This window comes from Typopeltis vanoorti, chromosome 17 (genome assembly GCF_054136105.1).
Source record: "Typopeltis vanoorti isolate ZY-2024b chromosome 17, IOZ_Tvanoo_1.0, whole genome shotgun sequence".
In the NCBI taxonomy this organism is placed as follows: Eukaryota; Metazoa; Arthropoda; class Arachnida; order Uropygi; family Thelyphonidae; genus Typopeltis; species Typopeltis vanoorti.
In genome coordinates, this window is record NC_143565.1 from 16,201,498 (window position 1) to 16,214,231 (window position 12,734).

Consider the following 12,734-nt stretch of genomic DNA (forward strand, 5'->3'; position numbering starts at 1 on the left):
GAACAAAAAAGCTCCTGGTCCAGATGGCACACGAATAAGTGATCAAGCTGCCACCCCAAAAGCTGTAGTGCACCTGACCATAATCATAAATGCAATCTTGAGGTTTTACTATTTTCCTACCATTTGGAAACTGATTGATGTAATCTTTATACATAAGCCAGGCAAGGACCCACACCTGCTTCAAAATTATTGTCCAATCACCTTCATCTCCAACCTGCATAAGGTTCCAGAGAAAGTCATTCTCTCACGATTTCAAGCTTCAGTAAATTAACTAAACATCTTTCCTAAAGAACAATTTGGTTTTCGGCAATACCACAGTACTACCCAACAAATCCTGAGAATCGTTGAATATATTACCACCAGCTACGACTGGTCAATACACTGGAGCTGTTTTTCTTGATTTATTCAAAGCATTTGACAAAATATGGCACTTCGGATTGCTACATAAACTTATCTCATCCGGTATCTCACTGAAAATGATAAACCTAGTTAGATCATATCTACAGAATAGAAGCGTGCAAGTCAAAATAAATACTACTTCATCCCAGCGCCATATCTTGGCCGGAGTACCATAGGGATCGCTACTGGCTCCATTACTGTTCTGAATATACATGTCAGACATTCTGCACAACCCAATGTCATCCATCATGGCCCTATATGCGGACGATACAGTATTATTAGCCAGATCTCTTCGGCACAGCTTGTTACTGAAAAGTTTCAAGAAAACTTTCTAAAGTTAGAGAAATGTTTCACCAAATGGAGACTACAAGTTAATCCCCCAATAGAGCTCAGCCATTCTCATCATGAAAAGATCGACATCTCCAGCAGGAGACGTCTTACTATTCAATACTAAAACCCCTTGGCAGACAGAAACAAAATACCTTGGTGTCGTGCTCGACAAAAAATTAACTTTTAACCAGAACATCAAGACTGTGTGTGTGCAAAGGCATCTAAAGCCATTGCCGAGATCGATCCTCTAATCAACAGGAACAGCAAGCTAAACATCAGAATCAAATTTCTTTTATACCAGCTGACAATTCATCCCATAGTCATTTATGTTTCTCCTTCCTGCCTGGAGCCATATCTCCAACACTAATATCCTCAAACTGCATGTATACAAAATAAGTGCTTACGAATGATTTTAAACGCTCCATGGTTCGTCAGAACTAAGCAACTTCATCGAGATACAAATATGCCATATATTTTCTCTTTCCTACAATCTTTAGCAACAAAGTTTTTCCTAAAAACGTTGTTGCTAAAGACTGTAGCAACAACGATCTAGTTTAGCAAGCTGTAGACTACGATGCAAAGGATATATTTAAACATAAAGATCAAAAGCCATTTCAATTTCCTGTAGCGATGCATAATCTCCATGCCCATTCAGGACGAGCAAACTGCCTACAAAATTTTTTCATATCCCCTTTCATATAGGGAATATGAAAAGCATCTTGCTTTACCCCTAAAGCCATTAATATCAAATATCAAATGTCAGATTTTTCTGTAGATTAAAGATGAGATTTTTACTTTTTTTGTAATATTTTATTTATATAATGTAAAGTCCTAAACATTGGAAAGTACGTCTTAAATTCTTATTATATTTATCATGTTTAAAAAATTAAACATGGTATAATTCAAAATTACTTAAAAATAAAATATATTCTTCTTGTTTTGTTACATGAAAAAATATTATTTATTATTGATAAAATTATACAGTTTAGTATAATTCAAAATTATTTAAAAATAAAATCCATTATCATAACCCCAATAATGTTCTAAAATGTTATGTCTTTAATTGTAATGTCCAAATATTTAAAGAGACGGAGTAAACACGATAAACACTACGGACACTGTACTACTGGCACAAACTGCATATAAACAACAGTGGAACTGCGCGATGGACAGTGCCGCATTACGTTAATAGCTCGCATCTCATTATGATGTGCATATGCTTGCGCGCGTAACAATATGCCACTGTGGTAAACACAGTGCTGCTAGCGCCCTCCTAAGTGCTACAAGATGGATTTTTATTATTTTTTATACAAAATAAGAGAATTGTATAGGATTGTTGATGATAAAATTAAATATTACAAGCAAATATAAATAAATTAATAAATATATATTTATATATCAAGAAAAATTATGAGTGCTGCAGTTCCGCAGTGCCCATGCACGAGCCCCCCCCCCGGTTCTAAGTTCGACTCTAATTGCCGACTGGAGGAACACACACATCGAGGAGGAAGAACCCTGGAAATAATTCATGCGTTTGTTTTTGAATGTAGATTTCAAAGGGAGGGCGAAAGCTTCCATTGCGCAGACGCGAGGACGTCGTGGCATTTGATTTTCACTCGGACGCCTTCACGAGGTTCGTTATAACGATTTTGCAATTAATCTACTTTTCTGAAATCATACTGTGAGGACAGATGAGATTTATTGAAGCATACTTTAAACGAGTCTGTTAAATATAATAATCTTAATACAATCTGCATAGAGGTTTTTAAATCATTAGTCGGTATGTGTACAATATGATTTAACATCAGAAAACTAAGTATTTTCAGAGTTTTTCGTACTCTAATGGTGTGTTATGGAAAGAAAAATTAAGGCAAATTAAACAAGAACGGGAAAACAAAAATGAGAAGCCAGCAGCACCCGGTGTTCCCAGGTGGTCACCCTCCCAAGTACTGACCGAGCCCAACGTTGCTTAACTTCGGTGATCAGACGAGAACCGGTGTATTCATCGTAGTTTGGCCGCTGGCTTGTTTTTCAAATGCTGTTAAACGGATATATAAGCAGAATTAACATTATGATTCATTTACAGTTTCATTTTTATTTATTTGAATATGAAATTCAAATAAAAATAAATATTATTGATGAGATTTTAAGAGTCCTTTTACGATATTATGACCTTTAAGTATTTATATACAAATAATTCTTTCCATCTAAAGTGCAATTCAATAGAATATGTACAAAGGGAAGAGCAGCTGCAAAATGACATCTATAGCGTTTGTTGTGTAGGTAACTGTCAGGCAGGTATGTCAAAATAAAAAACACTTCTAACGTTATTTCTTTCAGATAAAAAAAAAAAAAAGAAACAGAAATTTTAGAGTTTTAAAATGTTGAGAAAATAAAAATCTGATGCATATTTGAGCAGACACATGTGTTATTTTTTTCTTTTTTTTTTTTTAAGAAAACGCCTAAACTATATGTATAAAAATGTTAATCCTTTTTACCTACTGTATTTTAAATTTAGCCTACAAATGACATGGATACATTACTAATTAAATTTTGTTATTAAACATAAAAAGCATACCTGAAAATTTATGCAGAAGACGATCAGCAATTTGATGCACTTTCAAAACTGTAATTTATACTTTCTTTTTTTTTAACTCTACCCGATAGCTTGTTATGAGTTGACCGTTAGCTCCCACTGCGTGCAACGTAAACAACAATATGGCGACATAATAAAATACTACAGTTACATACTGTATATTTTTAGAAACTACATGTCGATTTTATTTTAATTAAAAAAAGTGTTTATCTAATGTCATACTTAATTCGCAGTCATTCAAATTTGCTATTAAAGATTTATAATATAAAATGCAGACATTTTATATTATAAATGACCTTTTAATCATTATCATCGGTGTTCACAGCGTTGCTTCGCACTTCGATGCATGGAATTCAATTCGCGAGACTTAGGGTGGATACGCGACATCGAAAGGGATCAAAGTGATCTTTTTACTTGGATCTCCAAATCACCTCTTTGCAAGAACAAATAATTGAAGAAAACAAAAAATTCCAGGATGTGGTGCAGTCCACGTTGGACACCTACCGAAACTTGTCCCTGAAAGCCGTTGCCATGCTGAAGTGAGTCAGCATCTTCTGTCCTCAAGTACGTCATAATATGACACCTGTGTCATAACATTCATTTTCAAAATGACAGCAGTTTGGTATAATTGAAAATTACTTAAAAATAAAATATATTCTTGTTTTGTTTCATGAAAAAATATTGTTCATTATCGATAAAATTATACGATTTAGTATAATTCAAAATTACTTAAAAATAAAATCCACTATCATAACCCCAATAATGTTCTAAAATAAAAACTATAACAAATGTTGTCTTTAATTGTAATGTCCAAATATTTAAAGAGACGGAGTAAACACGATAAACACTACGGACACTCTACTACTGGCGCAAACTACATATAAACAACAGTGGAACTGCGCGACTGACAGTGCCGCATTATGCTAATAGTTCGTATCTCACTATGACGTGCATATGCTTGCGTGCGTAGCAATATGACACTGTGGTAAACAGAGTGCTGCTAGCGTCCTTTGTCCTCGTAAGTGCTACAAGATGGATTTTTATTATTTTTATACAAAATAAGAGAATTGTATAGGATTGTTGATGATAAAATTAAATATTACAAGCAAATATAAATAAATTAATAAATATATTTATATATCGAAAAAAATTGGGAATGCTGCAGTTCCACAGTGCCTATGCACGAGCCGCTCTGGTACCGAGAGATGCCCTTAAAGCACATTGAAGTCAACTTTCGGAAGAAAGATTGACTTCTATCTCTCCTGACAATCAGAAAGATCAAAAACAAAAACAAATTTCTTTCCCCTCTCCAAACAGCTCTAGGTTTCATCCACACTGATGCAGATAAAGCCGAAGCAATAGCAGAAAACTTAGAGAAGTAATCCAAACCCTCATATGAATATCTAGACTTCAATCACATCTACAAGATCCATCGATATGTCAGATGTTCATTAAAATCTTCTGTAACCTGTTTCAATCAAATTGCACCCACATCACCAGCATTAATATATGATATAATCAAGAAAATAAAAAACCAAAAGCTCCTGGACCTGATGGCATCACCAACAATGTGATAAAGCTTCTGCATCGTATAGCTATTGTACATCTGACCACCATAATTAATTCCATCCTCCGTTTGAAACATTTTCCCTCCTGTTGGAAGGTGGCGGATATAATTCCAATCCATAAGACCAGAAAAGACACGCTCCTGCCTTCAATTATCGGACAATCAGCCTCATCTCAAATTTGGGTAGAATTGCGGAGGAAGTTATTCTTACCAGACTCCAAGTCTCCGTACACAAGTTCCGTCAATTCCATAGTACCACACAACAGATACATAGACTAGTCGAATATATCTCAATTGGATACAATTAGCATCAATGCACTGGGGCCGTTTTCCTTGACATGGCCATGCATTTGATAAAATTTCGGATTACTGAATAAACTGATCTCAACTGGAAAATCATTGGAAATGGTTCACCTAATTAAATCATACCTTTTTTTTTTTTTTTTGAAAGGCGCATGCAAATCAAGTTCAATGGTGCAGTTTCAACACAGAAACGTATCTTGCTGGAGTCCGACAAGGATCCTTACTAGCACCGATTCTGTTTTCCATATACATGCGTGATATCCCTCACAATCCATTGTCATCTATCATGGTCCTCTACGCGGATGATACAGCAATATTAGCCAGATCTCAACAGTGGCATCTTGCCATCAAAAAACTACAAGAACATCTACTACTGATTGAAAAATGGTTCTCCAAATGGAGACGCAAGTGAGTCCCCAGAAAAGCGTAGCCACGCTATTCACCAGAAGACCGATGCTTCCTAAAGGGGCATCTTCCTCCTGCTTAACACAAAAATCCCGTGGCAAACAGAAGTCAAATACTTTAGTGTACTACTGGACAGAAGACTAACTTTCTGCTACCATATCAAGGCTCTCTGTGTAAAGGCATCAAAAACCATTGCCCAACTCTATCCTGTAATCAACAGGAACAGTAAGCTGAACACCAGAATCAAACTACTTATCTCCAAACTGATGGTTGGTCCTATACTCACTTACGCTTCTCTGGCTTGGAGCCATACCGCTGATACTGATATTCTCAAGTTACAACGAGTGCAAAATAAATGTCTACGTATGATCTTAAACGCTCCACGGTTCATAAGAAATGTGCAACTCCATCGAGACACAGATGTCCCCTATATTTACACTTTCCAGCATCTGTACACCCCACAAATTAGTTCATCTAGTTGCAAATTACGAAGCAACGGATTACTTCAAACATAAAAGACCAAAAGCCATCTTAAACTTCAATTCTGATGTCTAATCTTCAAGCCCGCTCAGGGCGACCAATTGGCTCATAAATGTTTCCACTCACTGTTTCCCTATCAGATAGCGGGGAGTATGAAAAGCATTTTACTTCACCCTTAATGGCAAAAATGTTAATCGTTAATCGCAATCCAACAACCAGGCGTTAATTGCCCTGTTATATCATCACTGGTCTCGGCAAATAGCAATTATGCTAATAAACATATGTGCTTTGTTCAGTGCAGTTATTTTTGTAGCAATTGCCGCTAATTGGTACGTCATTGCTTTATTAAAAGCAATAAATTTATATTTAATCTCCATTAACTTTGTAAACACGCCAATGTCTCTTGCCAGGTACGCTACTTTATTAATATTAGTCGAAGACTCGTGTATTTATTTACAAAATTTTTTAGACAGATTTTGAAGACAAGGCAAAGCGAAAGAATGCATGCAAAACCCCAAAATAACTGTAGAAAATTTTAAATCACTCGACAATGTTTATTCGTATGCTTACAATACCTTTTGAGTCAGTGGAGCTTACAAAGCATAAAATATCCGCTGTGTGTCTCTGTGCGTCTTTTTTAGTGCTGTTCATCATTCTTTGAGATTTTATTGCATTTTCCAATGTCCGATTACTGCCTACAGAGACGTTAAACGATCTCAGCTGTTCGTGCAGTGCCGTCTCGATCTCAGTAAGCGGTGCTATCATTAAGTGTAATTATAATGGATGGGCTGACTTGCATCGGACGCTTAGTTGAAAGGAGGTGTGTTTTATTCGAGCCACTTAAGGGGAAACAGTTCTTTAAGGGGTATAATGAATTAACTCTCGGAGGATTGCTTTTTTTGGTTTGTTCATTAAATCTCGCAATTAAAATTAATGTCTTCAGTAAATCGGCCATCACTGGCTTGAAACACAAACACTGTTACCTTAAAGAAATATACATTCTCTCTCTCTCTCTCTCTCATCTATTTTTATCAAAGTTTTGTCTCGGATTGTAGTTTCTTATTTTAATGTATTTTGTTGATTTACTGGTTAGTTTTCTTTTTCCATTTCCATCACATTTTCTTTCTTTTTATCTGTCTGTCTCTCTCTCTCTCTCTCTTTAAAGTAAATCTTGGTAACCCTAATATATATATATATATATGTGTGTGTGTGTGTGTGTGTGTGTGTGACAGAATGATCATTGACTCGGTTATTTATTTATTTAATATTTATATTAAATAAATATTAAATTTAAAAAATTAAATAAAATAAAATAAATATTATATTAATTTTTTTTTTCATTAAAAAAAAAATATATATATATATATATATTAGGGTTACCAAGTAATTTTATAAGCTTGGTTATTTAACTCCTAATTCCAAGTATGCAAACAATTAAGTTTGCGCCTGAAACAAAGTTCAAGTCTAAAGATGGTACAACACCAATATGTACAATGAGTTGTACCATCTTTAGACTTGAACTTTGTTTCAGGTGCAAACGTAATTGTTTGCATACTTGGGATTAGGAGTTAAATAACCAAGCTTATAAAATTACTTGGTAACCCTAATATACAGTATCCCCAAGTTAAAAAATTAAGTGGTTATTCATTTTTACTCGGTAGAAAATATTATAAATTATTTTAAATGACTGATACCGAGAAATAAAGAGATGGCATAGTTTATTTAAAAAGATACTACTAGTTTACTAGTTTCGTTGAATGAATCAACTTCTTCAGGTATCACAATCAAAGAAATATACAAAAATAACAGACTTTAAAATTGCATTAACAGTACTAGTCAAAAAAAAAAAAAAAAAAAAACAGTAGTACATTTTGAAAACAGCAATGCGAGCTTGAGTTCCAAATAAAAGTTGACTACGTGCTGTCACGAGTGCGCCAGAATTGAACAGAGGCAATGTGTGCGTCAGAAAGATTGAAACTTAGGGAGTTATTTATATGGGAAGAGTCTAAGGCAATCCTAAGTTTCAATCTTTCTGACGCACACATTGCCTCTGTTCAATTCTGGCGCACTCGTGACAGCACGTAGTCAACTTTTATTTGGAACTCAAGCTCGCATTGCTGTTTTCAAAATGTACTACTGTTTTTTTTTGTTTTTTTTTGACTAGTACTGTTAATGCAATTTTAAAGTCTCTGTTATTTTTGTATATTTCTTTGATTGTGATACCTCAAGAAGTTGATTTGTTCAACGAAACTAGTAAACTAGTAGTGTCTTTTTTAATAAACTATGTCATCTCTTTATCTCTCGGTATCAGTCATTTAAAATAATTTATAATATTTTCTACCGAGTAAAAATGAATAATCACAATATATATATATATATATATATATATATATATATATATATATATATATATATATATATATATATATATATATATATATATATATATATATATATATATATATATATATATATATTGTGATTATTCATGAAAATTAATTATTTATGAAAAATAATAATATATATATATATATATATATATATATATATAATTAATTTCTTAACTTGGGGATATTGTATATTAGGATAACCAAGTTATTTTATAAACTTGGTTATTTCAACTCCTAATCCCAAGTATGCAAACAATTAAGTTTGCGCCTGAAACATAGTTCAAGTCTAAAGATGGTACAACACCAGAGCAACTCATTGTAAAGGTGGGTAAAGCTCTTATCACTATTCTTAGTATTTACCGTTAATGCAAAGCACATCTCCTTGAGGAGATGTATGTTGCTATGCATTAAAGGCAAGGGGGCCACTACCCAGACCGGTTTCGACCTTTATTGAGGTCTCGTCAGTGGGAGCCAGGCTAAGAAATACTAAGTTTTAAGTAATACAGAGCTTATAAGTATTTTACCAAAACAAGTTGCCATAAGGTGCTTTGACCTTATTAAATAAAAATCTCAGGATGAGAGATAGATGTAGAAAGTTTGGTATCTTTAACATATATTATACCCAAGGTAAAAAACTTTCTACACACACACACACATATATATACACATATATACACACAGATACACACAGAGAATTTTTAACTTGGTGTATTATATGTTAAAGATAGATAGATAGATAGATACATTTTTTTAAATTAAACTTGATAAAATATACATCGGAAGATAGACAACGAAAATGGACTATTTATATATATATATACCAAGATGAAAAGCCAAAAGGCTATTTTTTTCTGGAGGTTGATAAGTTAAGGGGGATAAAAATCCCTTATTGTTTTTCAGCCAGTAAGCGAAACTAAGATCGAAAACTACGATCTGAACGTTTCATGCCGACGAACTGTCGGCGGATCCAAGCGTAAGTGACCACTTGGTAGTGCCACACCAGGGCAACTCGTTGCAAAGGTGGAGCAAGATCCCTCACTATTCTTAATATTTTCTCATAATGTAAAAACACACAGCTCCTAGGAGATGTAGTACTGTTTTACATTATGAGGAGAGGTCACTACCCAAAGCAGTTTCAAACCTTTTTTGAGGTCTCATCAGTGAGTAGCTAGACCTAGAATATCAGAGTTTAAGTGAAAAGAACTTACATACTTTCGCTATAGGATTGCCAGACAGGTGTGCCACTATATTATATTATAACATATTATAACTAAGATGAAAAGCCAAACGGCTATTTTTTTCTGGCGAGAGAAAAAAGGATTTTCTTTTTAGATATACAATTGAAATGAGGGGGGAAAGATACATTAGTGATAAAAAGGATTTATCTTTTCACTAAGAGTCAATATTACAGTTGAATATCACTTTTGGTTATTTTTCATCTGAAGTGTATTGTCGTCTTCGCTTTATTGTAGTCCGAAGCTTGTTTGATCAGAGGGTTTGGATGATTACTTGCCTTGATGAAGAACTTTTCTGCTAGATCGTGAAGAAAGGAGGAAATATAAAGAATGTTGACCTTCTTTGTGAATCTGGGAGTTTCTTATGAACCACGGGGCATCCAGAATCATACTCAAACATTTGTTCTATATTGTCTGCAGTTTTTGAATGTTTGTATTCGAGGTATGGCTCCAAGCAGGAGATGCGTAAGTGACGACCGGGCGTATTACCATCTTATATATAAGCAGTTTGTTACGTACATCCAGCTTGCTTCCTCTGTCGATGAAGGGGTAGAGTTGCGCGTTTGCTTTAGATGTCTAAAGCAAACGCGTACACATCTAAAACAAACAGGTAGACAAAAGGCGCTTGATCTTATTAATAAAAATCTCTGGATGAGAGAAAGATGTAGAATGTTTTTTACCTCTGGTTAATTATACGTTAAAGATACCACGAAATTTTATACTTGGTTTTAATCCTTTTCCCAAGTAAGTCAAACAAAGTTTTGTGAGTGAAATATATTCACGTCTGAGCTACTTAATAAGGCATGTAATGAGGTCCTAGATTATAAACTATTACACTTTTTTATAATGTTAGTCAAATGGCTTTTAATTTATCGTCCTACATGTCTCATAACAAATAAATCAGGTTCCCGAGATACGCGCATTGTCTCGCACAATACCAAATTTTGTATGAATTAGAACCATCAGTTATAACCTAGTCTGTTACCTTCATATAGCTTACTAGTTTGTATTCCCTGAAGATGCCGATAGAAAAATCGGCGAAACATGTAGGACGATAAATTAAAAGCCACTTGACTAACATTACAAAAAAGTGTAATAGTTTATATACATAATAGTCAAGAAAGAATACCACACACACGAAGTCCTAGATTGTTGTGGGTCAAATCAACTAAAATTCAGTAATCAAGTCCCGAACATTTCTGGTGGTGATATTCTTTCGGAAACGAATCTTCTTTTTCTCTGAAACAGACTAACCAGCCACTGACCACACAATTAACAAACAATACAGTTGCTGCACAATCGTGACATTAATTCTAAAGAAAGAGATCACTTATTTTCAGTGTATTTTTTTTTTTTAAATCCAACACACCACTTTAAAAGATGGTACACGGAATTCGGTAATAAGGGATCAACCATTTTTATTATTTATCACATTGTAGACGTTCTCAGAATAGTTTTACAATGACATTCTTTCTTTCTTTTCTTTTTTTTTTTTTTAATCTCACTACCATGCACGAAAAAGTATAAACCTGGACGGTAGGCAGATATCGAAAGAAAAAAAAAAAAAAAAAAAAACTACCTAATCATCATATATAAGTTTTTTTTTTATTTTATTTTATTTTTGTTTTTTTATTTACATACTGAGTATGCGATGAGAGCAGTTTGACAAGTCCCAGTCCAGTCTTTCGTGTGCAGGTGAATATCTCTGATTATTTAAACAACGTTCAGAAAGATGCAAATAAATATTCTATCTTCCAAAATCCAATAAGGAAATATTATTTTTTATATATATATAGATTTTCTAAACCCTTCCGGAGATACTCAATTTACTCAAGTATTGGTTTTCTCCACCTCGTCTACTTTTCACGACGTTCACTAATAATTCCGCTGATAAAAATGGGCCTTGGTCATTGATTTCTCTTACGACTTCGACTGGCCCAGCTGCGCACTGAGTGATTGTATTTTTTTTTTTTTTTTTTTTTTTTTTAAATAGCTGAATTCTCCACAAATAATTAATGACTATGGAATAAGTTGCTGTCCTACTAGAAATGATTTGTGAAATAAACTTACAAAAATTAAAATTCCGATGTGTTGGAAATTTGCCAAGAATGTTCGCTCCTGGTGAAGGAAACGTCACAGTCCAAGTTTTATCACTTTATCAACGCATGTTTCTTTCAGTAGTTTTTCACAGCGATTTTATAAGCGCCACCTGAAGTTTAAAACATTAAATAACAGGTAAAAAAAAAAAAATCTCACGGATATTTCTTTCTAATAAATAGAGTTTTTTCAAGTATTTTGCTTAGTGGAAGACATTCTTTCCACTAACGTTTGATTTACTTATGAAACTTTTACTAAACTGTGATTTATAAAAATAAAAATATGTTATGTAAAATGAAATATAAAATAAAATAAAATAAAATGTAGAATAAAAATATCAGTTTCAAACAATAGAAGTTAAATATCGACTACTCAATATGGAAATTGCATTGAAAACATCCAGGCTTTCTAGCCAGATTAAAAAAAAAAAAAAGTGATAAAGGCTTAACATGGTCACCCTCTTACTAGTTGTAGTTGACGCCTTGCCGTAGCAAGGCAGCGACACAGTTTTGTACTCCCAACTAATATTAAAAGACTAGCGGGAACAGTAAAAGTTACAGCTCTCGGACGCATGTACTTTCATAAAAGTCATAAAAACAATGAAAGTACAGTACTTGGCTATATCGTAGATGTGTACGATTCTTGGACTTTGCAATATCTTAGCAGGTTGTGCAAGTCGACAAAGCAGAGAGAGAAGTGGAAAGATATAAACGCTGGGAAATTCTATTATACGAGTGGAAGAAAATGCTTCTTGGGTAGTCAATATTTTTGTTCCGTTGCTTTTTTATCTGCGGACTTAAGCAAAGACAGGCAACTTCTATTTATGCATGCAGAAGCCAGACGAACCTGTATTTTATGCACCAGTCAATATTTATGCATCTCTTTTCTCAATAAGTATCGATCGCCTATTTCACTGGATCTACAGTGGCAAC

General features: G+C 33.9%; 1 non-coding gene across 1 annotated transcript; it reads right to left on the reverse strand.

The window, feature by feature from the left end:
• Nucleotides 1-2,634: 2,634 nt before the first annotated feature.
• On the reverse strand, nucleotides 2,635-2,753 carry LOC150097184 (5S ribosomal RNA). The gene has a single exon (XR_016549754.1). It is a non-coding gene; the product is annotated as a 5S ribosomal RNA (ribosomal RNA).
• Nucleotides 2,754-12,734: the final 9,981 nt, after the last annotated feature.